The following is a 24,698-nucleotide window of genomic DNA, read 5'->3' as shown; positions in this document are numbered from 1 at the left end:
CGTAAGGTGTAGACATAAAAATAAATCAAAAATATAAAAATAATTGGTAACGACCTCTAAATTATTCTCCTAACTCCTCCAAGTTTTATAAACAACTTCTTTGAAATATTTGTCACAAATTTTCCGAGTAACACCTTAAAAGAGAAGTTGAGTCGATTACGATTCGCGTACAAAGTGCGTAACTTAATGAATTTCATAGCGCGAATGAAGAAGCTACGATATCGAAAAGATTCACGTATAAGCGGGGTGAATTTAGATACTGTAAGGCCTGCGGTTAAATTATAGAAATGCAATTCTTATCCCTCTCGGACAGAGTGAAATGTGACACAGGAATGGAGCATGTCATTCCGCGGTGTGAGAAACACCCGAGGGAAAAGGTAAAGGTCTATGTATATGTATAAAGTAAAGTTTATTGGGTAGTAAAAACACGGCGAATCTTCTTTCCTACCGTCCGGATACGGCTGGGAACGTAAAACGAAAAAAAAAAAAAACAGGAGAAAAAAAGAAAAGAAAAAAATATCCGCCAAAAGAATTTCTTTTTACTCCTCTTCTTTAATGTAGAGCAGACTGAATACCGGATTCCAGAAATACGTGAAATAAAGGTGGGCGTATCAAACTGAGGAACGAGATAAATTGAAGAAAATTAAAGAGGATGAAAAGCTTGTTGATGGTACATATTTGCAACGGAAACGGCGTTCAGGTGTTCTTGCGCTTCCGGTTTTATTACATCTACATTCAAGGTGTGACACTTTCACTGTCGACACTCTTTTAAAAGTCAAAACAAACGCGATTTTAATCATATAAAAGCCGTTCCGTTTTTTTCGCCCATTTTATCGTGAAATTAGATCTCCAACTTTTTTCTTGCGCCTAAGGTCAACATCAAAATTGCCTTGGCACAACAGCCGCGTGATTTTTGATCCATGAGCCACGGAATCGCGGTAAAATCCGTGTTTCTCCCGGGCCAGTAAGCCGCCTGTCTTCTTGATTAATGAACGGTGAGACAGCGTGTGAAAAAAAAATATCCGCGAATTTTGACAACGTATAGCGTGAGAAAAACTTGGCAAATTATCGACGTGGGAAAAGTTTTTTCTCTCCGAAAACGATACACAATTTTGTAACCGAGTGACTGAGCAAGATGACGGACGAAAAACCGATCGGCTGATCGTTTCGGATGAAATGCGCTGACGCAACAACACGAAAAGCTTCTCGTAAGCAGCCGTGCTTCGATTTTATAGATTTAGTTTGTAATTCTATGACAGAAGAGAATTTAACAACAGTAATATAGCCGGCATTTTAAGTAGAAAATTTTTCACCCCCAGATGGCGCAATTAATCACGAGTTTTATATATTTCTGAGTGATATCCCAAGTTGTCAAATTTTTAGCTAAAAAAGTAAATCATCGAAACTTTGTGAGAGAAAAAAATTAGCGCGTCATATTACTCCACTCTTTTTTTTAACTCGAACACAAAGCGCGATTTAATTACTTAAGGTGACGTAGTACTCTCATCCTTACCGACGGAAAATGGTGAGTTTGCCCGGTCGGTAAGAGTAGAACTGCTACATGACCTTAATGCGCAACTGAGGTGTCCGGCAGTTTTAGTTTCTCTGATTTCTCAGTCGCGAAACGCGTTATTTGCCCCGAAAATTCCATTCAACGTACGCGGAAATCAAAGAGAAAAGCATTTGGAAGTCGAACGCCTGCAGGATTCGACCCTCGTTTACTCGACGCCTGTAATTTCCACCTCGTGTGTTTACGCGGCTTTATCAATAGACCGAAACGACCGGGCAAAGGGAGGCGCGTCGCCAAATCGTCCTTGTGACGCCGACGTTGCTTTTGACCCGACGCCGAGCGTCGAAGTGTTTGTTGCAGGTGGCAACAATTTGCCGAAGGGATAGTTACCCTTCCCTTTTCCGGGCTTGAAGTAGACTTGAAATTCAGGGCAGTCGCTTTTTGCGCTATGAATTTTTCAGCCCCTGTAGACGGAGCGGTTCGAATTTTTACCAGTGTTTCTTCTTTTTTCATACCCGGTATCATATTTTCCTCCAGCTTTTGATCACCCCTTTGCACTTCGATATTCAACGTTCGTTTTCCTCGCGGATATAATGCGAGGAACTGCAGGGCTGGCTGAATTTATGGGTCAAAAAGCACGGCTCGAGGTTTGTGCAAGAAAATTACCAAGCTGTTTTCATCGTCAAACCCGCCGACCTTCTGCCTGTCAATATTTTTGCAATTCCTCTTCACGAACGCGAGCTGCCTCCGATATTCGACGTTCTGATGAATTATATATCAACACGTGTATACGTATGATCTGCGTCGGAGCTTCAAATCTGCATTTCCCTTCGTTCGATATATCAATGCATAGTCACAGGGTGGTTCAAAATTTAATACTACATGCGATACATCATTTCTGTATAAATATATATGAGTTCGGTTTTGGAAAAACTCGCCTTACTTTTCTGTCAAAACTAATTGAACCCAAAAAATTAATAAAAGTTGCTACTGTTCGACACATTCGTACACTGAGAAAAATATCATTCGTTGTAGTAACTAGAAAAATTCAGTAAAACAGGTATCGTTAAAAAAAAAACTGTTTGAATATTGTTGGGATTACGAAAAATTGCGGACATTGATTATTGAGTACACCGTGTTGTAGGTATTCAACAATTTCTCTGGAGTTTGATAAACGTAATTGAAATTTTGTAATCACTTTGATTGCCGGTGCAATAGCAAGGTCCTAAATAAATATGCGACTCATTGCCGTATCAAACCATCTTGATATTCTACTAGCAAAGCCAACAGGGAAGAGAGGGGGGGGGGGGGGGGGATGAATTCGAGGGTTGAAAGTAATATTGCGCGGAAGCCGCAAGCTCTCGTATTAAAAATTGATACTTCACTCGTGAAACTGATTTTCAGCCGAAAGATGGGAGTAGAAAAAATTACGGTGAAACCAGACGGCATCAAGTTATATTATTAACCTCGAGGATCGGAGATTCGGAGTTTTTTCTTCGTTCTCTTCTTCAATTCAGTTGTGAGTAATACGAAATAAAGAAATTTTAATAGTTGTTGTGTCGAAATTCATTACACTTTTCGTCAAATTCATCACAAGATAGACGGTTAATAAGAAATTCAATATCAAATTGATGATTGTTGTTTCTGTGTAATTTCGTGAAATACAAGTACTTAAATTGTAAAAAAAAGCCGAAGCATATCAATGATTTATTCCGAATTGTTTCAGAGTGAGAATTCGATGAATCCTGAATACGCGACTCCCCGGTAATAAAATAAGCGATAAAGTATCGATTCTTGACTCGTCGGGAATCTCCTTGAGGCCATTTTGCAAATCACTGTGAATCCTGAACGGAAGTTGCGGCTGATCCGAGCCGCGCGTACGAGGAAAATCTCTAAATTTATATACACGGTGACATTCGCCATTTCTCGCCTCCCTTCTCAGCATCCAGAATGAGGGCAAAACCTAGATCAGCGTAACATATCTCGCTGCACTTTACCGCGACATGTTATTACCCGCACGTAACTCGGCTCTCAGCGACAGCTCCTGCGGCAGGTTATGTAATAAATCAGGCCAACATGCATCGCGTTTTCCTATTCCTCAATTATAATCGAGTTGTAATATCGGGTAACATGTTGCTCTGTAAAAAAAAAGGTGAAAAAATATATCCAGTCAAAGTAGGGGTGAGTTAAAAACATTCGAGATAGATAGATGACTGCATTTTCGGTTACAGGGATTTTTGAACTTCGGAAACTCTGATCTGAAGTCATTTTTGAGCTGCGTAGACTGAGAAAAATTTCATTTTTTAGAGTGATTAGAAAAATTCAAACAACAGTGATCGTAATGATAAAGAATAGCAACAAGTAATACACTTTCCGGTAACAGCTAGAAAACTAATTTTCATTTTTTTACCTAGAACTGTATTTTTTGATTGCGGTGAAAAATGAAAATAGTCAAGGACTGAGCGGTAACTGAAACTAAAAATTTCTCCCAGGTATCAAAATTTGACGTTTTTTGTATTTTCACCGGAAACTGCTATCACGATACTTAGAATAGTTACTGCGATAAGTAGAATATCTTTGTTCCTAATTTGTTGATCCGACTCTGTTTCGGACATATGAGGACATAATTCGATGCAGGATTTTTTGCTCTGCACGATGATCAAGTCAATTTTCAATCCATCGATAGCAGTTTTCAAGGGAAATGCAAAAAACGTCAAAATTTGCTGTTTTCTCGAAACATCCATATCCCGAAAATTTTTAATTCCGACCTGTTTTGATTGGAGAATCCGGGCTCTGCGATGCGAAGAATTTACATTTTACATTGAGGCGTATGAAAAAGTAGCCGCGCGAAGCGGAATATTTATTCTCTCATCGAGCCGGTTCGCGTAGTTTGATGACGTAGGTTTTCGCAACGTGTCCGTTCATTGGCCATACTCTAATAATTATTGATGAACTGACGGGCGGCGACGCGCTGCATCTGCAAACCGACGATTGGCAATAAACCCGCGCGTCGAACCGCGACGAAAATCGCGGACAAAAGGCGCGGGCGCCGATGAACGTCAAATTGCGAACTAAATTCGGCAATTTTGCGAATTAATCGAGACTCGTGGGAAGGATGAAGCAATTAATAATCCCAGCGAGAACGACGATTGACGATGAAAATCGATATTATACTTTTGTGATAGTAAATTTCTACCAAAAAATTCGTGACCGGCCGAACTTGTCGCCTGGAATTTTATCACTCAACTCGTGCAATCCCAATTTATCGTCACCCAGAGATCGCGGGACTCGAGGGATGGATTTCCATTCAATCCGACATACCTTTAAAATTATAACACCCGCAATGCCCGACAGATTATTTCCAACATGGATACTTTGCGGGAAATTTCATACCTTTGTCACGCGGCTATCGATATATTCGAATATTGTAAACGCCCTGATTATTCCGTGCGGTTATTGGTCCCGTATTTCCGGTCGTATCGATCGTCCAGAAACAGCGAGACTCGCGTTTTCACCGTTCCGCAATTTTCCCAAATTTTCCGTTCACTCTTCGATTTTTTTTCTTAAACATCATTTTCTCGACGCAGACGGATAAAATTGTTCTTATTATTTTCTCGCGAAATCGAATTGAACGGTTCTCTTGACCTTCCTTTCAATTAAACTCTGTGTAAAATTTCAGTCAGAAAAAAAAGGCCTGCACACAGCTAATCATTCTATCAAGCGATTATTCGAACTGTAGATTTTCCACTTTCACGCAGGCCTCAATTCAGATTTTTTAAGACGTGCAAATTTTTTGACGTCGAACTGCACGAGTGCTGTTTCTGAGTACGCCGGGCTGCTATAACTAATTTCCTCGTGTCTAACGCGTCGCTGTCTCTCAATTACAAACCCTTAGCCCTAGTCGAGTTCCTCCCCCAAGTTTATCCCTTTCCCTTGTCTATCAGCAGAGCTATTCACACGGTTCGTATTACAGACTCGACTTCCCGGTGTAACGGCTAAAATAGATCTCAATCTTCTCTACGTGGTATGAAATTATTTAAAATTGGATTCCTTGAAATTTTTGTTTAATTTATACTGACACGGGGCTAATTAGCTTTGAATATTTATTAATCGTACCGACAAATGATTCATAACTCAACCGGAACATTATAATTAATTAGTTTTTGACTCACGGAGTACATTCGTTCGTTCCGTATTTTAATTTACAATTTTAATGGACTTCCTGTTCTGAAGTGATTAATGTTTGAAATGTTTTGTTTTGCGTTACGAGACCATTAAAATAATTGACGACATTTTTTTAACAAATTATGTATTTGCAATTCTAGAATATAAATCAGCGGTAATACAGATCAATGTTTCGATGTCAGGCATTTATAACGATTAGAAATTCGAGCTCAAAATTTAAAAAGCAGCTGACGTCAGTTTCGTAAATTCGATGTCAAATCACGCGTGTCAACAAAAACAGTTTGTAAAAAGTGAAGTAATAATTCTGTACAACGAATAGACGCGACGGCCTGAAAGGAAGGAATAAATTCGTATAACAGAAATGAAAGTAACAAACCGTTGGTTAAAATATGGTCTGAAACGTTGCCGCGAATAGACTCTGACTACTGCTGAATGTCCATGGATAATTTCTTTTAATTTCCCCAACAATTGAACGCAGCTATCAATAATTATTTAAACGACAGCTAACAGGAGTTTGCGTTTATCGAAGTTTTGTCAAACTAGATAAAATGTAAAACACCATAGACGAAGGACTGGATGTACGCGAATTTATTCGTCAACTTATCGAACATCGATGTTTCCAATCGAATATTTATAACATCTAAAAGCAGGCTACAGGCATACACACACTCGAGCGAATTGACGAGGCATGAATTATTGAAGAAAATTTGAAAACGCCTCGGCTTAAATCGAGGCGCGAGTTATCGCGAAAAGTTTTCACCTTCAGTTTTGAGCAAGAGCGCCGGAGCTTTATATCGTTACAACAAAGTACAATATCAAGGCGCGTATTATACGTAAAACGTTCCCGAAGAACCGTTAAAATTTAAGTATACACACATATATATATATACATATATGCGGTACAAATACTAAAGTTTCGGAGCTGGCTAGAAAAATAAGTTTGGCAAATATTTAAACGACTTCAGATTAACTTGAAATATTCTTTCTCAACCCGTTTACGCAGGGGGAATGCTGTGCATGCAAAGTCTGTCAGACATCGGCAGGTGCTTGAATTCAATTTTAAACGTGAAAGAAGTTATGAGGATGCAGAGTGCATTCGATGCAAGCACGCGTGACTCGCTTCGCATTTCTGATCGCCATCTCACGATGAGAAAACGCCCTGTTGAATAAAAGTTTATTGATTAAATTTTCAAAGTTATGAAAAAAACAAAAAAATAAATAAATAAATAAATGAACAAAAATAAAAAATGAATGAAAATAGCGTACATGATTTTTTTAGATACGTTTTTTTCTTCGAATTTCATCACTCTGCTCACAAATTGTAATAGACTTAACCATGTATGGAAGACGGAATATGCTTGCTGATAGTGACAATTATTGCGGTAAAACGTGTCAATTTTTTTGTTTTTTGTCCAGTCAGACGGCTCATCCAGAAATCCGAAACGAGAAGAGTGAGAAGAAGAAAAGCCACGCCGCCATGCGACTGCAGGGACACAGTTGTAAGCCCAAGGGAAATTTGATTGTACAGTCAGCGCAAGTGTGATCTCAGAGAGGATAGAGAGGAAATTGTGGTGCCTGCGTAGATACAGAGAAGTAAGAATAAGATAATCTTTTATCATTTGCGACTGCACTTGGTGGGTAGAGAGAAGTCGATACCACCGAATTCGAGACGTAAACGGTGACGAATTCGTCAGGATTAACGTTTTTTCGTTCTGACGGTTGCCGATATTTCAAAAACTTGAAATACTTCCGGACTCACAAATTGCAATTATCGACTCTGTCCCGATTATTGACCTTTTTGGTTGTATCTGTTTTATCCTCAGTTGTAAAGTTACCAAAGAATAAATTTCCAGTGTCTAATGCTTCGAGCAATTGGTTTTAATCATTGATAAATTCACAATTCATGATTTTGAAAGAAAAAAAGGGTCTATAATTGGGTCGAAACGTGTCGATAACTGGTACATTTATCTTACGTGGAAGATTTCCCACGTTCGAGGCGGGAAAATCAACGTCGTACGAAACCCTGAGCAAGTGAAATTGTGCCAGATAAAATATGTCCAAAGGATAGAAAATTTTAGAAGCCAATGCGGAAGTTGCTGCAGGACTGTTATTTACCGCCATTGTGGTACGGAAAACAGAGAGCTCTTTGTTTTTAAGCTCATTCGAGCGAAGATTGTTTGTTTCGTTAGTTTCATTCCGTTCTGTTTAGTCGCAAGCTCGGCAGTTAATGTTGAATGTATGATATATACGTGTTGCCACAAATTAAATTGTATAAATTTGTAATAACTTTAACGTAGACTGAATTTCTGTTGGAAAAATTTTACGTCGATTATCTGCAAGTGTTATAGATATCCGAAAATCAATTGAACAAGAATGAAGATGACTTAGCAATTTTTCCAACTCCAAAATTGAAGGTTAAATTTATCAGCAATCATAAAATCCGAAAATATGTTAGTTCGAGTGTTTTTTTTTTTTTTTTTTCAATAAGATGATAATTATTATTTGGATCGAATCCACGAGTGAATAAGAGTTTGTTTATTTTCTTTGTCAAATAAATTCAACCTAGTTTCATTTCATCTACAGAATAGTCAACCACCAATTTATTGGGTTTACAGTGTGATGGATATCAAAACTGGGACAAACTTGTTGTAATTAAGGAAAGTGTATAAGGCGAGCTTGCGAGCTGTCAGGTTGGCGAAACTCAGCAGAGAGTGAAAATGGGGTGGCTGCCAACCAATGAATAATTACACTGCAGAATTTATCCTGATTCAAGTGTTTTCCACAGACTGAAAAAGAGATTGATTCAACAATGAGAAAATCACTTTGTGATACTACCGAGGTGAGTGCAATTTACGTTGACTTTTTTTCGCTCTCATTTTGCGGAAAATCATAAAAACGAAATGATAAAACTGAACCACCTTGGATACGATTTTATTTAAATCTGTAACGGATTTCTTAACATTCCGTCAGCGAAAAATTCAACGTTTGTGCTGATGCGGTATAAAAATTTCTGGCGAGTCAAAAATCGTCTACGGAATATTAAAGGGAATGATATTTTCCGTGTGGGAAATACGAGGATTCCATGATTCCGTTATTTCGAAATTTCAGGAAGAAAATATTTTCGCACCACACATAACAAACTAGATAGGTGCAATTTACGGCCCTTCATTTTTAAATTTATTCCGCGTTTTCAGAGAAATTTCTCCCCTCCCTGCATGTATTATCGAATAGGCGTTTGATTTTCGTTTTAGACGGCATCTTCAGGAATACGAATACCTGAAGATAGAAATCGAGTAAATTCGATTCGAAAAAAAAAAACTAGGAGTAAACCTGCGGTGATGAATGGTGTTAAAATTAGTTGGTGGTGAAAAATCGCTTAATACTTCGAAATTGCATCAAACGACATCTGTATAATAATTATATAGAGATATTTCGGTAACTATTTAATCGGTAAGAATATTCGCGACATCTTCCACTCGAATCGCTAAAAAGGAACTGAAACGATTGTTGTGTATGAAAAATGAAAGCAAAGCAACGCAAGAATGAAATTAATTTGCTTAGCAAAATGAAAACTCGGACGAATTTCATTCGAGAAAAATGAGGGAGAAAATAAAAAATAAAAAGGAAAACAAGCATTCCAGCAGCGCGAGTTTTTTTTATTTTTTTTATTTTTTAATCCTCAAAGTTCTGCGGAAGGCGTGACAGGAAATACTCAACGAGAGATCCTGCGAGTTGAACGGGTGGCTGCTGCACGCGTCAGGATATCCGACAAAGCTTCGGAGACGTGACGTGAATAGAATCGCTTAACCGTCGATTCATAGATCATGAATTCCGGGTATATTAGTGATAGAAAAGCGGACGGCAGATTTTTGAATCAGGGACGAACTTGAGCGGAATGATTGCGGATTATTCGAGTGACGAAATTGAAAAGAAATTCTAAAGGTCGAGAATTGCGGGATTTTATTCAGCCGAGAAAAAGCGAAAACTGACGTAGACGTAATTAAGTCACGTCAAGTTCGTCATTCGGGTCGTTGTGTATTCGAAAAACGTTGTTTCTTGTTTTTACTGCTGAAAACGTGTTCCGTGTACGTATTCATATGATTTTTTTTTTTTTTTTGTCAATATTCCCAAAGCGGAAACTCCCCCCGTTACTTCGCCTCCTTTGTTCGTTTATTTTTTCTCATTAGATTCCCTCTTCCTCGCAGGTTAATTTTTCATCTCTCTTACTCTATCTCCATCGCCACCTTTATTTTGTATCCTCTTTTCCAGACAAGGAAAAAAGTAAATTCACCGTTTTTTATCAACCGAATACCGGAGTAATATCTCCTCAGCTTCTTACCTACTACGTATGAAAAAAGAGACGAAATGAAAAAGTAATGAAAATAAGAATTTAAACGTCGTGCTAACAAAGGCATCGTTTCTGAGATTCCTAATTCTCTAAATTGGTCCTTTTCATTCCGCGCAACCGTCAACGGTTTGTATTAACCACGAGAACAACGCGAGCAGCCTGCTGCGAAATCATGAGACAAAGCCACCGCGAGCACAGTAAATACGCTTGATGCCTCCTTTATCGCAAACAGGTTATTAAAACTTGCGTGTATAAATTTATATTCTTGGAACAGAGCCACTTTTATATGACGTGGACGGGAATTCTCAAGATTGCCAGAATCTGCTTCAATCGCGTAAAGAGCAATGCAATTATGATTCGCGGATGTGACTGCGAGTCAGTTGAATTGGAATCATTTTCAAATTAAAATTTTTTATCCATGAACAATGTTATCGAAATAATAAATCGTAAGAAAGAATGTAAATGCATCGTTTCTAACCGTAAATGTAAACTATCTCGCACGTTTGTACTATGTATGAAAAATGGTTGAACATGTTATAAATGAATTAACTTGAAAGAACCTGAGCAAAGAATTTATACCAAACACTATCGATACATACTCAATGCAGTTAATGCAACAAGAAAAAATGCCGTTCTTTGTTCTGATGAAAATTGCATTGTTGATTGAAAATAACTGATAATAATATAAATATTAATACGTCGTTTCGAACCATACTTGAAATGTAATTTCAAAACAACGAATTCACGGAATTTAATTTTCGAAAAGAACTCTTAAACTTTTACACCCCGCTGAATTTGACGTTAACCGTTCGATGCGGCGGTGCGAGACGGTTGGTTCCGGTGCGTTTAACCTAATTAAAGCAGAAATGGGTGAAGAGGACGAGCAAAAAAGTTACCCCTTGTGTATATACATACAGCTCGATAAAAGCGTCCCCATTCCGTCAGAGGGTTCCCTTACTTGGCAGCTGAGACGATAGAAATAACCCTGTATCGAGGGTTAAGCCGGGAGGACGAAATCGAACGGAGCTCTCATGTCTCACCGCAATTTATCCAAGTGAGCGTCACTCCCATAAATTTTTGCCCCGTATAATGAGGAAGCGACGAATTTCATGGCCTTCGTATTTTCATCAAATTACCTTATTACACCCTACAACCTTTTCCCTGAATCGTTGACACTATCTCCTAGACGAAACTGCACGCACGAATTTCACCGAAATTTCACTAAGGGTGACAAAGAATTACATTTTACCCCATGGCGTGCCGTGGCTACCTGCCTACGAAACGAGGAACCGAACAAAGCACCCGGTCCGTTCATTTCGCGAACGCAACCACCCCTCCGGGTGAAATAAATTCCCCTCTGAATTCGTCACTTTGTTTCACTCGACACGCGACGAGGGGTTGGTTAGCCGTTGATCGACTCAACTCGGGTTACCGAGGAATAGTATGAATGAAGGAAATAGCGGGTCGATTTTACAGCTCGTATAGATCAATTTTCCCAAAGCTCACCGGAGGCAGAGAAATTTTCGAGCCCCAAAATGATACACCGTGCAAGGGTTTCAAAGAGCCCGATGCCGTGATGAAAAACCATGACGAAACAAAACTCCGCAGGATCGGGTCAGAGAGGGTGAGGAAATAGGATATTTTTTACAATTGTTCCAAAAACTGAATCCAAATCCAATCCAAGACCTATAAATTGACAATATCGATCTTATCTCTTACTGCAAATGAAGGCGGCTCACGATAATATCGGCCAGAATTTTTGAGGGTACGGAGGCGGATAACTGGCATCAATTCCCCGAGGGAGCTAGAGCCCTACAAGGTTTCCCGATTGGAATAAAACCGAGTTACGAGGGGGCCGGCATTCGGAGCCTACTGTGCAGATCGCGTGCCCGCTCCCGTTGTACTTGGGGGAATAACGGAGGCCATCTCCGAGACATTAGGAGGCATAAAACACCCCCCGGTGCACTCCCAACGGTTTACTGGAACGCCCGGGACTGAAGAAGCGAGTGAATGACCACCTGTTTCATTCCCGGCGAAACGAGGCCATCAGGACTGCTCGACGTGCGTCAAAACCGTGTTGTATAAGAAGGTCGGACCGAACGTTGGATGGAATTTTTCCGAGTAAACGTCCCAGTAAGTCGGGTTGCCTACCACTGAGGGTGGCAAATATCGGTAAAACAGATACCTTACTATTACCCAAGTCAAATCATATAATCAGGGAATGCTTCTGCGTGGATCATAAAAAACGGAACAACAGCTTACTGGCAAAATCCACACAACCTGGCTGCACGGGCAGTTCCAGCAAACTTGCGAGGACTTTAAAAGCGCTGTCAGCCGATAACTCGGTAGGTCTGTCTTATCGATATTTGCATCCCTTAGTGGTGGGCAACTCGATGTACAGAAGGTGAAGTTTCAGGCATACGGGGAATACTTGCAAATTGCGGGTTTGTTAATTCCAGCGAATTCCCAGCTCGACATTCTGGACTGTCCAACTCCGCGTCAAAGTTAATTCTGCGAATCACTGATCGTACGACGTAACTAAACTCGGTTTAACTATGTAACTATAAATTGATACTGTGCCGAGGAACGGAAAACATCGCGCTGCTTTCCAGTCGGTGAAAGAACTTCTCGTTTGTCTCGTTAGAGATGCGAAAAACTCCGGGTAAAAAGCCATTTCAGCGAGTGCTTGCACCGCTGTCGGGCTTTTTTATACTAGGTCGGAGCGATGCAACGAATGTTGCAAAAACGTGCGTTCTCCACCTCTCTTCTGGACATATCGACTGTCAGACGAAACCGTCAGCTCGGTTTTTACTCGTCCATTTTTCCGTTGAAAAGTTACGGTGTGCACTTCGAATGGAAGTGCAAATCCATGGAAGTGCGGTACGTGATCCTTGGGCTGCACTCGATGATCGTGATACATCGTGGTCCGGGAATCAGCTCACGTTTGCCGTCCCACCGCTGTTACCATTGTTGGTATTTCTGGACAAAGTTTACGGACGAAACGGTTCTTGACGACGTCGACGTGGGACTTGAGTCGGCCTTGTCGTGCCTCAGACTTTTCCTGAATCCTCTGCATCTTCGAGCGGAAACGGGACGACTAAGGAGACACTTGCGGGCTACCGAGTCTTGTCGGGGAGTAGAATGGACTCGGTGAGACTCTCGCGATCTCTTCAAGTGAGGTAGGTGAGGTGATCCTTGGTACGATGTCTGTTCACCTAATTACCGGGCTCCGGCGATGGACACTTGACGGACATTTTTCTACTCTCAACTTCACCTTCCTTTGTCGAAGGTATTCTCGAACCTGCCACGACACCAAGAAATTTGGTAAATGTCAATCTGCAGATCAACATTTCCAAAGTTCCAGTTGTGTTCTTAACACCTTTCTAACATGGCTAAAGACCTTCTTTGAACTGATGATCTATAACTTGAGTGAAAGAAGGATTTTTGATCACTGTTCATCGGTATTCCAAATGTTGACGATGATCAATTCAGGATTGAAATTGTTGGACAGGACAAGCCCCTTCGGTCAGGGAAACTTACGGAGCCAACCAAGTGTCAGAGATGTTTATCTACGTCAGAAGGAAGCAGTAGCAGCGGCAGCAGCCAAGTCCTGGGAAAATATTTATCAATCTACCCAAAGCTCCAGCAGCTTAATACATAGCCACGTATATATGTACCTATTGAATCCATGTGCCGTGATATAGAGTTAGCCAGTATAGTTAGACGTATGTAAGTGGTTCGAGACTTGAGCTACGCATTACATAGTCATGGTTTTAGTTATTTCGCTTCTTCCATCTTCTTCTGGTATAAAATGTGTTGTGCGCGCGTTATCCCAATTAAAATAAAAATCTATTGTACTTAATCGTGAAACGTCTCATTCGAATTACCTCCAAACGCCTCAAACCCAACAGGACCCAATTCGTGGAATTAAGTTACGCCATCAAGCCGAGGGCTGAATTCGCAATTTCCAATTACCGAAATCACGCAGCCAACTGTTCACGTCACGTTTCTCCCATTCGCGTGCTGCCCACGCCGAATATGCGTAAACGGTATTACAATATAACAACAGACGCACACGCGCCAGATCAAAATCAAATCTGTTCTCACAATGATCTCATTATCTAGGTTAATTCGAATTCGCAAGCATTAATTACAACGACGATTGTTCGGCTGTATGTTCGGTGACATGGCAAAATTTTTATATTTATACCAGTCAATATACAGTGGAATTGAAAAGCGTTCGATGCAGATGAGATTAAGACTCGTACCTTTGTACAGATCGTACATTTTCCTAATTGATCAGAAACGATTTTAAGTAATTATTGCTGGTTGAATGTGACACATTTAAACTGGATAATACTTTTAAAAACAAAGTGAGAAGTTGACGTTCAAAATTTCACAGGTTAGTTCATCCTAACGATTACTTTATGATCTATTACTCTTATTGCCAGATCTGCTCCCCCAATCTCTCAACAACTCTGATATATAAACGGTGGAATTTCACGAGTAAACGATTATTTTTGGCCGTACAACGAAACCTTTCGTAACTTTTCGCGTACGAAATCATGGAGGAATGAAAATACAACGTTGGCAAGGCCAGAACTCGATATCCAACTTGAATCTGTTGAACTACGAGACAATTGGGGTTGGGAATTGTGGTTAACATGAAAAGCTCGGTTGAAGCGCGGGGATCGGAGAAAAGGGGGCCAGTCTTAAATCGTGGAAACTAGTTCAACGTCCTGGGATTTCAAGTGGGCCGCGAGATTGCTGCGGGGAATCCATAGGGTGGCTCAAAGCGTCGCTTCTTCTCCTTTATCAGAATTTAAAATACAGTGTTTCGAGTACACGAGCATGGCAGAATTGTTCCCGTTGGCGGGTATAACCGCTATGCTAATGCAACGCGCGAAACGGCTTAAGGAAAAGTGGCTCGCTTTGCATAATATTCCTAGTAACATTCTTTCAGCCGTTTCCGTTATACGGCACAAACCGCGAAAGGGTAGCCTGCCTTTCCACCCCCAAGAACTTCCGGGCGAACTCCTCCTCGGTCCCAGAAAACCGGCGATCAACTGCACGGGAGATTTTTTCATTCGCACGATGAGGAACTCTTTTTCGTTTCTTGGTTTTTCTTTTTTATTTCTTTTTTTTTTTCTTTATTTCTCTTCTTTTCATTCACTTTCCCTGAAATTTTCCTTGTTTTATCCGTCGCACGTTTTATATTTTCTCATTCTCTGGAACCCCGTTCGTAGAAATTTATAAGACGAGGGATTGTTCAACGTTTAATTATTTACTTGTTTGTTTTCTTATTTACGAGGGTGTTTTATCACCGAGGCTGACCACGACGACCGTTCTTCCTGCGAGCCGATGGTTAGCAACGATGTTGAATAAAAAAAAAAGAAAAACGTGACACGCGAATTCTCCGCGGGTAATATTATTTACACATAACTGCGGTTTTCTGTTCCGCAAATATATAATTCATACCTTGAATAAAATGCAAATACGGCAGTTTTTTAGCAAGAATTAACCGTCGCTTATTTGCATGTGAGAACTGGAGCGAGTTTATAATTTCGCTGTGTTATTTTTGGTAAGATTATAAATACACCTCATTTTGTTAATACTACGAACATTGGTTGAAAAACGAAAATAAAAGAAAGAAAGAAAAAGAAAAAAAAGAAACAACAACGACATCGTGTAACGTAATTATGAAAATCAGAAATGAGCGCACGAAATGCTTTACCGAATAAGTAAACAGACGGGAGTTCGGGTTAAAAAAAACAGATCCTCTTTGGTGGGGAAAATTGGAAAGAATACCGAGGCGTGCAATATATGAAAGAGACCTGAAGTACCGTGGAGGTAATACGATGAGCAGAAAATTGAAAATCTTTTCGCGAAGGTGAAATTTAGTTGGAAATTTCTGCAGCTGCTTGACCGGACGGAATTAGATTTTCTCCCGTTGACCGTGTACTGAAATTCCCTGCTGAACAATTCCGGTCGATGCAAGAGGCGCAATTCTTTAACAACTTGAAGGCAGCTCTGGTCCACCGAGTTCTAGAACTTCTTATTCCTGGACGATCAATTCCCAGTTGCAACGGCGCAGTTAATGGCTCGATAAATTTCATTTATCCTTTTCCCTTTGTTCCTGCCGTCCAGCACGGTACGTAAAACCGTAATTGCGAAGCATCGGACCGACGGCGCGAGGAATCGAAAAGCCCGTTGCAGTTTGCTAAATTGCAATTTGATAAAAGAAAGCGGGAGGTAGCTTTTCTTCTTTAAATACGCTGGTCGCAACAAGTGAGGTTCCGAAGGGCGCAACAGGATCTTGCTGGGAACGGTTTCGGACTGTAGGATGAAGATCCTTCGTTTTCAGATGCTTGGAGAACCAGAACCGCGAAAAAAGTGATCGCCGTTCGTCATTCCTTCGAAATAAAACAACGGAAAGTAAATTTTCGGTTATGGAGAAACGATCGACGATTTTTTAGTCAACTTTAACCAATTTGATAATTTTTCTTGCCATCTCATATATTTCTTTCCACTTTTCTTCGAAGATGCGGACCTTATAAAGCCTTTAACCCAACTTTAAATCCTAACATTTTCTCCCCGAGTACGAAAAGAAGGCAGAATACTTTTGGTCATCTATCATTCAGGGAAGGAAAGTCTGGATCTGCCTAAAGCCAAATTACTTGTAAGTTCGTTGTATTTCCGGAGGTGAAACGGGCGCGACGAACTTTAAGGATTGTTTGGGTAAATTATTCAGAAGAGTGTTTGATTATTTTCAATTCAGCTCCGTGGCCCGAAAACGCCGTCAAAGTTTTCCAGACTTGAAATTTTCCCCAGTCGCGGAGTAATTACTATGCGGAAAATCTTTTCCTATCAACAAAATGGCACTGCCATTGTTATTAGCGATACCGAATAGCTCTGAACGTTTTTGTACGGGCGGGGCGTGCAACAATCGTAATTCAATCCAAGACCCGGGAATATTGCTAATTACTCTATACAAATTTAATCTACGAACTGGTCAACCCGATATTTGTGATCGTTACTATTTACCCGAGCGAATTTCAACGCAAACGCAGAGAATAACGCTGTCGAGTTTTAATTAAACCACTAAATTTTACTGTCAAATTACAAACATTATACACAATGCCAAATAGCCAAATGATTTACAAATTTCAGACACATTCTGGGATACAAATTGATTACGAAAAAGTGATAATAAAATGATGTAGAAGAGTTTCCAGTAACTGAAACAAATTTCAGACGACAAATTTGGGTAAAAACGTTTCCAGATTGTTTTTAATAAGATGAAATTCAATGCAGTGTGTCTAATAAGCAGAACTTGCGATTCTTGTCTACTTGTCTGCCGTAAAAGAGAATACACAATAATTTCAAAAGTTTTACAATTCCCAATCCATATTATTATACTGTCAACAATTTTCCAGTCGATAGAATATTTTCACACAGGATCTGATAACGATTTTACAGCGATTAATTATTTATCGAAATTACGATACGACAGTGATGAGATGGCACTTTTCTTCTGAAAAAAAAAAAATTGACATCATCCGAGGGGTTTCGATTCATTGCATAATTTTATGTTCGCCAAAGTTTCGACCATCAGAAGTTTTTAACCGATAAAAAATTAAATTTTCAAACTTATCCCGTCACCCGATTTTCTATCCCTATGATGAAAAAGTTTCTCTGAAATTCCCCTTTGATTTCGATCACTCCCGGCGTATATTTTGGCTGGCAGCTAAGCTGCGACGTCTATAAACAATCCGGAAGGGAAAAATTGACCTGCTCGAATTACGCGCAGAGTTACGCGGAGAAACGGACTGGGCATTTATAATTGCGGATATCGCATCGCGTTGCAATTTTGATTTCAACATCTGGAACACGCGGAGCGACGATTATCTGACGGTCAATTACCCGGCCTGAACGGAGACACGAAGGCCGATAAACTGCGAGCGGTCAATTTGGGATTGATTCAAGTTTCGCAAAGATATGATCACCGCTTTCGCCGCCTCGTTAAACGTCGTTTACGGCGTTTAAATTGGCGCTGAATTGATCAACTTGTTTCATTGATGGAAACGGAACGATGTTGGAAACTCAACCAAGCGATATTCGCCAGTCTTGCAGTTGCAATTTTGTTGCAAGTATGATAACGCAGCTGCGATGCATGCGTGTAAAGTCACTTGTATAAACCGATTGGCATGAAGAAATAATAGCTGCAGTTTAATTCGAGATGATGCGCAGCGTGCATGAATGCCAACAAGATTATATTCCGAATTCGCAACTGTTGAATTTCATTAAATGCTGTACTAAAAATGAATATTATCTAGTATCGATAAGGCGTATTTTGCATTCCAGAAATCGTTGCATGTTTAAATAAATGGAGGCACAGTTAAGATCTTTGAATTTCATCTAGGATTTTTTAACAAAAAATGTTTATTTTTCCCGAGGAAATTTCTCATCATTTTATTTTTCTACAATTACAGCAGACCTTAGAGCTCTTAAAATGTAACTGAGAGTTGAAATGGAACAGAAAGAAATATTTTTCCTTTATTGATGAAGCACGTCAAGCTTTTATATCCTTCAGCGAGAAACTTTCAGGTAGATATTACAGTTTTCTAGTTATGGTATAATTCCGAAGTTGAAATGATGTTTATACCTATAATATGTACATTGCGTTGTGCTGTCATGTACATCTATATGTATGTATAAAAGTATACAATATACCTGTATCCGCACCGTGGACAAGCATTGTTGGATGGAGCGTTAGTAACTTGAGTTGCACAATGGAACAATTTGAACTTGCGAGTTGCTGCAACGGAGAGAGAAACGGATACGCAATTATATCGTCGGCAAAGTCCCGTGAAAATTAATTGAGACAGGTAATGAAAGGCCGTGCGATTAACTTTGTTCTCAGCGGTACAGAGTCGCGGTGCCAACTTGTCGGTAGAAAAAAAAAAAATTAACTTGTATTTTCGAAATGTTCCGTTCGAGTTGTTCCGTACGATTCATGCTGTGTCGCGATACAAGCCTGAGCTTTTATTTTTATACGCAAACATGTATCACTTGTAAACAAAGAGAATTTTCAATTTTTCCCAAGGGCTGAATAAACAGTGCAGGTAAAACTTTGAACGAGATTATTAACCGATTTTCCTTCACTCGAACAAAGACGCTTATACGTGACAATTTTAACAGGCTTTTAACGGTTGTTTTCGCTCCGGTCCAATCCTCGATTAATTTTTTTATTTTTTTTATCAAATTTATCCGATGAGAAAGAAAAAATCCGAACACGTATCTACTTCGCAGTAAATAAAGTATACATTTCTACACGTAAACAAATAAATTCCAAGGGGATAAAGGGCCAGAGAAGTGTAAAGAAAAAAAGCCACCGAGCTTGAAAGTTTTGCTTGTGAATTATGTGAGGTGGTTTCCAATATCGATCACATCTTCGACGTAACGTTAGAGAGGTTTCATCTATCGGATTTAAAGTTTCTCGGATAGGGATATAAAACTTTTCCACGCATTTCGCGACGGTGACGAAACAGACCGGTTCCCGGGATCTCGGCATTGTCTTGGTTCGAGAATATTTCATCCGGTTACCATACCGGGAGGTGAACTCGAGAGGATTTTGCTAATTCCAAAAGTAAGGTGAACAAGAGTGGCGAAGACTCGAGAACTTGACTTAACTCAACTTGAGTCGAATAATCGAGTCTTCGTCGGTCTTGAACTTTCGCATTATTCGTATAATTTTCGACACTAAATTTCTTGCTCAGAATTTATCGCGCTAAATGCAGCGAGATTGTAAATCGTTCGTTAAATGCTTACGCAGAGAGCGCTGTCCGATCATCCGATCGGTCTGCAATTAAGCTGCGCGTAATGGAACCTAAGAAGCAACGAGCTTTTTTCTTCAAGCTTTATCTTGCTCGGTCAGTTTGGACGGGCTTCAACGACTTGGAAAAGAAATTCTTATAAGTTTTAGTTACGGTAAGAGACAGGTACAACCAAGATGAGGAAGAAGATACACCGCCAAGAAATTAAAGGCAAGGGCACCCGGACAGCTGCTGGGGGTAAAAGACGGTGCCACTTGTTACGCGTCTGACGGCGCGGCGCGATTTTTGCTCAAACGATAAGTTGTTGAAAAACGGCCCTTGAAGAAAAAACCAAAATTGAGGATAACGAAGAACGAGGAAAAATTCCAACGAACGATTCAGCCAGACGATGAAGAAGTTTGGGCAAAGACGGAAGAACTGGGATGGTAAAAGTGCGAGAACCGAGGGTGTGGGTGATAAAAAGTTGAGAGTAAACTCACCTTTTCTCGCGTACTAATCACTCGAGCGCGTGGAAAAAATGGAACATCGCGCGTAGAGGGAAAAAAACGTCGGGGTGTTACGCACAGCTTTGAGGATCGTCGAGTTAGCGCCGGAGTTAAGGGTGAGGAGCGATCGACTGCGAGCCACGACCTCGTGCTCCCGAGGACTCCTCTCGCGTCTGTGAAAGGGAGACGACGTCGTCGGCGAAGAGGAGGAAGCTAGCCTCGGTCTGCGCGAGCGCTCGCCCTTCCGAAAGAGCGGCCATCCCTCTCTCGCTAGGGTGAGACGAGCTTCGGGTAGGTGGATGGAACGCGGTTCGCGGCGGCAACTGGGTCAATACCGAAACCACCCCCCTGCCACCCTCGAGCACTGCTGGGTGAACCTGCAGGTTCACCCCTCGCTACCTGAGCTCGAGCCTGCGGGTTTTGCGCCTCCGCCTGACCCCCGGACGATTATTAACACACCTGGTCTTCCGGGCGTTCGGCCGGATAGATGCGAAGTGCGAAAGGATCCTCGAAGCGGACCGACTTCCCGCGGGAACCGCGTTTCGACGTCGTACAATTGATGGTGGGAAATCTCGGGTGGGGTGGAAATTCCGAATTTGAAAAGCTCCGGTAACTATGGATTCGGAATTTTTTCATGGAGAAACTTGCAGTTAGGAAATCAAACCTTTGACGGAACATCGAAGCTTCGAAGGGTGCGGAACCTGATGCTCCAAGTTGCAAAAGTCCAAGGTTCCGAAAAGGCGAAAATGAAAAAATTTCAAAACCTGAAACATCAAAATTCCGAGAGATCAAAGATTTTCAGTTCCGGGAATTTCTGGCTTGGAGAAATTTTACCACTTTGATCTTTCTTTGTTTTGTATTTTCGATATTTTTACGTTCGGAATCTCGGTCATTCTGATTATCGGTTTTTCTCATTTTTTCTACCCGCTCGTTGAGTAAGCTACGCGGTGCGAGTAGATTTTAACTTTCGAAATTTCATTCTATCGAAACTTTATTTTTCGGAATTTTGCTCTATCGAAACTTTACTTTTCGAAACTTTGCTCAATCGAGACTTGAATTTTCGGAATCACGCATTTTCTAACCATTCGAAATTTTGCTGTTCCGTAAAGGTTTGATTTCTTTGCTTCAAGTTTCGCGACAAAATAATTCGGAATTAGGCGCTTTCGGAACTTTTCAAATGCGGAACTTCAATCCTGCACCAGAAATATTTCATTCGTTATGTACGCTACATGACATCCTGGTAAAACGGATGTAGGAGAGATTGTCAGTTTGATATAATTTTTCAGGACAAAGGAATTTGCATTTCGCATTCAACAAAGTTCAAATTTCGTTGAACTAAAAAGTTGGGTCGAATTGAGTTACACCACTTGCATTCTCGACCACTCATATATATGTATAAGCTTTGTGCTGTAATAATTTAAACATTGTTTGTATTAGCAAGAAAATGTGTAGAACAACTGCGACTGTTTAACTCAATTACAGCTGTGAATTATGTGATAATGAATAGCTCTTCGTTTTACTACGTTATTACAATCCTTGAAATAAAATAGAGCACGAATTATCGCAATAAAATATAACAGCCACGCATCTCAGATCTTCTGTTTACAGCTACAAAACTCATTTTCATTTTGTCACCGGAAGTACATTTTTCAGTTGTCGCGAAGAACGAACATATTCAAAGACTGTACGGCAAGCAAAACTACATCTATATCTATTTTTCTTCGTCTACCGTAAATCATTGCGCAACACACTGTTTGCATAACTTTATCTGAACTGTAAAATAATCGTCTTGGATGAATTTCTCTCATATGTTATCTCGTAGAGACAATATGAATAGAGTTTTTTACTTTCATCTTCATCTAGATAAATTTGCTGTTCGTCATTCATCTTCATATTCGTTCACGGTAGAAAAACAAAATATACTGCTTATACCTATACTGAAACATATACAGCCGAAGTAGCTGATGCAAAAAAAAAAAAAAAAATGAAACTCGGATGGAATTTTGTAAAAATAAATTCGTACATGGAGAATAATCTTATTTTCATCTAAATAATGGTTATTGTCATCTATAATATGGCGCAGCATGGGCTCATTTGGAATTGAAATTTTTATTCTAACGCAAATAAGCTCCGAAAAGTGCATTTTCTATTCCTTAATGTTGCTGAAAAAATATTACGAGGATATATTTGTTAAAATTTAGTTACCTTTGACAGATTAAAAACGACTAGCGGAAAAGTTGAATTTAAAGGTATATCATAAGATATGAACAGATGAAAATCACCCACCTGTGAAGTGTTGTTTGAAAAAGGTGACTTAGGAAAACAAACGAGCTTGAAAAAGAGGGAATGTTTATTTTACGGAGCCAGATTTTTTTCATGCTCCTGTTACACACCTCACTTTATCCAAATTCAAGTTTCTTGCGCAGCACTAAAAAATACCAAGTATTACAAGTCGCTGGAAGTATTCTCAGCTCCTCTAACGTAAGTCACTTGATTCATTTACGCCGCTGTCTAAGACTCCGAGGTTATTATTAAACCATCCACTTTTCACGGAGGCGGATGCAGGACTTCGGCCCAGCATTCTGCAATCCCGGGACAGTCGGTATACCTTTACATCCGCCCTGCTGGGCCATCAAGAATTCACTCCCTGGAGCTGCCCTGCATCGTAGAAGCTTTAGCTGAGCGAAGTCAAGTCGCGATTTTCTAGGAGTTTGCAAGCTGTGGAGAGCAAAGCAACTACTACGTACGCCGAGATGAATAAGCTGTACTTTGTCGGCTGAATACACGTTTGTTTCCGGTTTGTAACGCGACCATGGCACTGCTTGCGCGTATAAACTGGACACATGAGAAACGGGCGAACCTGATGTGATGATTAATTGATGGGACAGTGTGAGCTTGCACCGATGATGATGATACGGGTCTCAAATACGACGTAGTTGATCCCAGAAAGGCCTGCCTCATCCCAGAAGGTGCTGGGAGTTGTATAAAAATTTAAGGGATAAAAAACTATTATTTGTCAAAATAGTTCATCGGTTGATCGGTAAATAAATTATCCCTGCTTTGATTCAACTCGCGAATCATCGCATGGTTTAGAAAATAAAAATTGGAAGGATGAAAATTATTTCTGGCAACGATATTTCGACTGTCATGAATATATTTTCCACAACGTTTGAATGAGTGAAAAAATTGTATTTTTATTTTTCGTCGATGCAATCATCAATGAAACTAAGAGAGCTGGAATTTTTCCAAACCTAGGCCAACACCATTGATTCTTTCTGCACGGTTGAAAAATAAATCACTTTCATAATAATATTAAAACGTGACTGGATATCTGCGTTTCACATTTGTCGGAGTTAAATCATACTCGTCACTTTAAGCTGAATATACGTGAGAGACCGCGATGATAAATGTGTTGAGGAAAACTGAGGGAGAAATAATTTTCGGGTTAAAACAATACACAATTGATTTCTGGTGATAAATGTATTTTATTCAAATAATGTTAGTCGTATAGTAATAATACACACAGTTGCGCATGTAGAATTAATAGTATACAATCTGCATAATGTGTACATACGTACAATCACCGATTCTTTCAGCAAAATATAAACATTCACTTCATAAATGTAGGAGATGCTTATATTTACGGTATTCCACTATTTTCAGGTGTTCCTTTGCTCTACACCGTAGAATGATGATGCAGAGGATTCCATGCTGATTAAACAAGGAGTATGAAGACTTTGGAGAGTTGAGGGATAATTGTATTTACGGAGCTGGAAAATTGCTTGAACAATAAACTTTGCGTGGGTGATAAAATGTCAAATGACCATAGCTATGTAAAAGTAAAAGAAATCGTAATTTTTACAAAAAACATTGTACTTTCTTTGTTATGTTCAAAGAAACTGGTCTACTGAATGATTTTTCTTAAGTGATTAGTTTTAATACACTTATATGTTTACTTAATTGAGTACCTTGATCTTTGGAAAGTTGTAAATTGTACAATGATGATGAAATAAAGAAGTTTTCCATAGGCGTATTAACTGAGTGAATTTCGTTCCGTACCTCCTGTTACAGAACAAGCGGAACTCCGGAAAAACGTTCGATAAAGGTGAATACAGGTAAGAATGTCCATTCCTCGAATTCATTCGCTGTTGTTACTAACTCTCCAAATCGAGGGTTTAAACTGCGATTTGACGGAGGGTGAGAGCGCCTCTCTCCAATCCTTTTCAGTAACTTCTTTATCCTTCTTGTCTCCAATCTCTGACATTGCCTTTCGTACGAATTTGTTGATCGTGAGGAAAACCAGCAACAATGATGAATTTTGAAACTCGCAATGA

The 24,698-nt window shown here is 39.9% G+C and overlaps 1 protein-coding gene and 1 long non-coding RNA gene across 4 annotated transcripts in view; one reads left to right on the top strand and one right to left on the bottom strand.

Annotated features, from left to right (window-relative positions):
• Positions 1-20,551, bottom strand: part of LOC124218633 (carboxypeptidase N subunit 2) — a 61,293-nt gene extending 40,742 nt beyond the window's left edge. For both annotated transcript variants that reach the window (XM_046625263.2, XM_046625262.2), the window contains exon 1: positions 20,359-20,551. The gene's annotated coding sequence lies outside the window, so the exon portion shown is untranslated. The remainder of the gene's footprint in view (positions 1-20,358) is intronic.
• Positions 1-24,360, top strand: part of LOC124218638 (uncharacterized) — a 52,283-nt gene extending 27,923 nt beyond the window's left edge. Inside the window, exons 3-5 of one of the 2 annotated variants that reach the window (XR_006883134.2) lie at positions 7,112-7,288; positions 8,311-8,534; positions 24,028-24,360. This is a non-coding gene — a long non-coding RNA (uncharacterized lncRNA). Of the gene's footprint in view, positions 1-7,111; positions 7,289-8,278; positions 8,535-24,027 lie in introns of both variants that reach the window. The other variant, XR_006883135.2, reaches the window with a different exon arrangement.
• Positions 24,361-24,698: the final 338 nt, after the last annotated feature.

The sequence above is a fragment of the Neodiprion pinetum genome, chromosome 5 (genome assembly GCF_021155775.2).
Source record: "Neodiprion pinetum isolate iyNeoPine1 chromosome 5, iyNeoPine1.2, whole genome shotgun sequence".
In the NCBI taxonomy this organism is placed as follows: Eukaryota; Metazoa; Arthropoda; class Insecta; order Hymenoptera; family Diprionidae; genus Neodiprion; species Neodiprion pinetum.
This window is presented reverse-complemented; position numbering and strand designations above follow the sequence as displayed.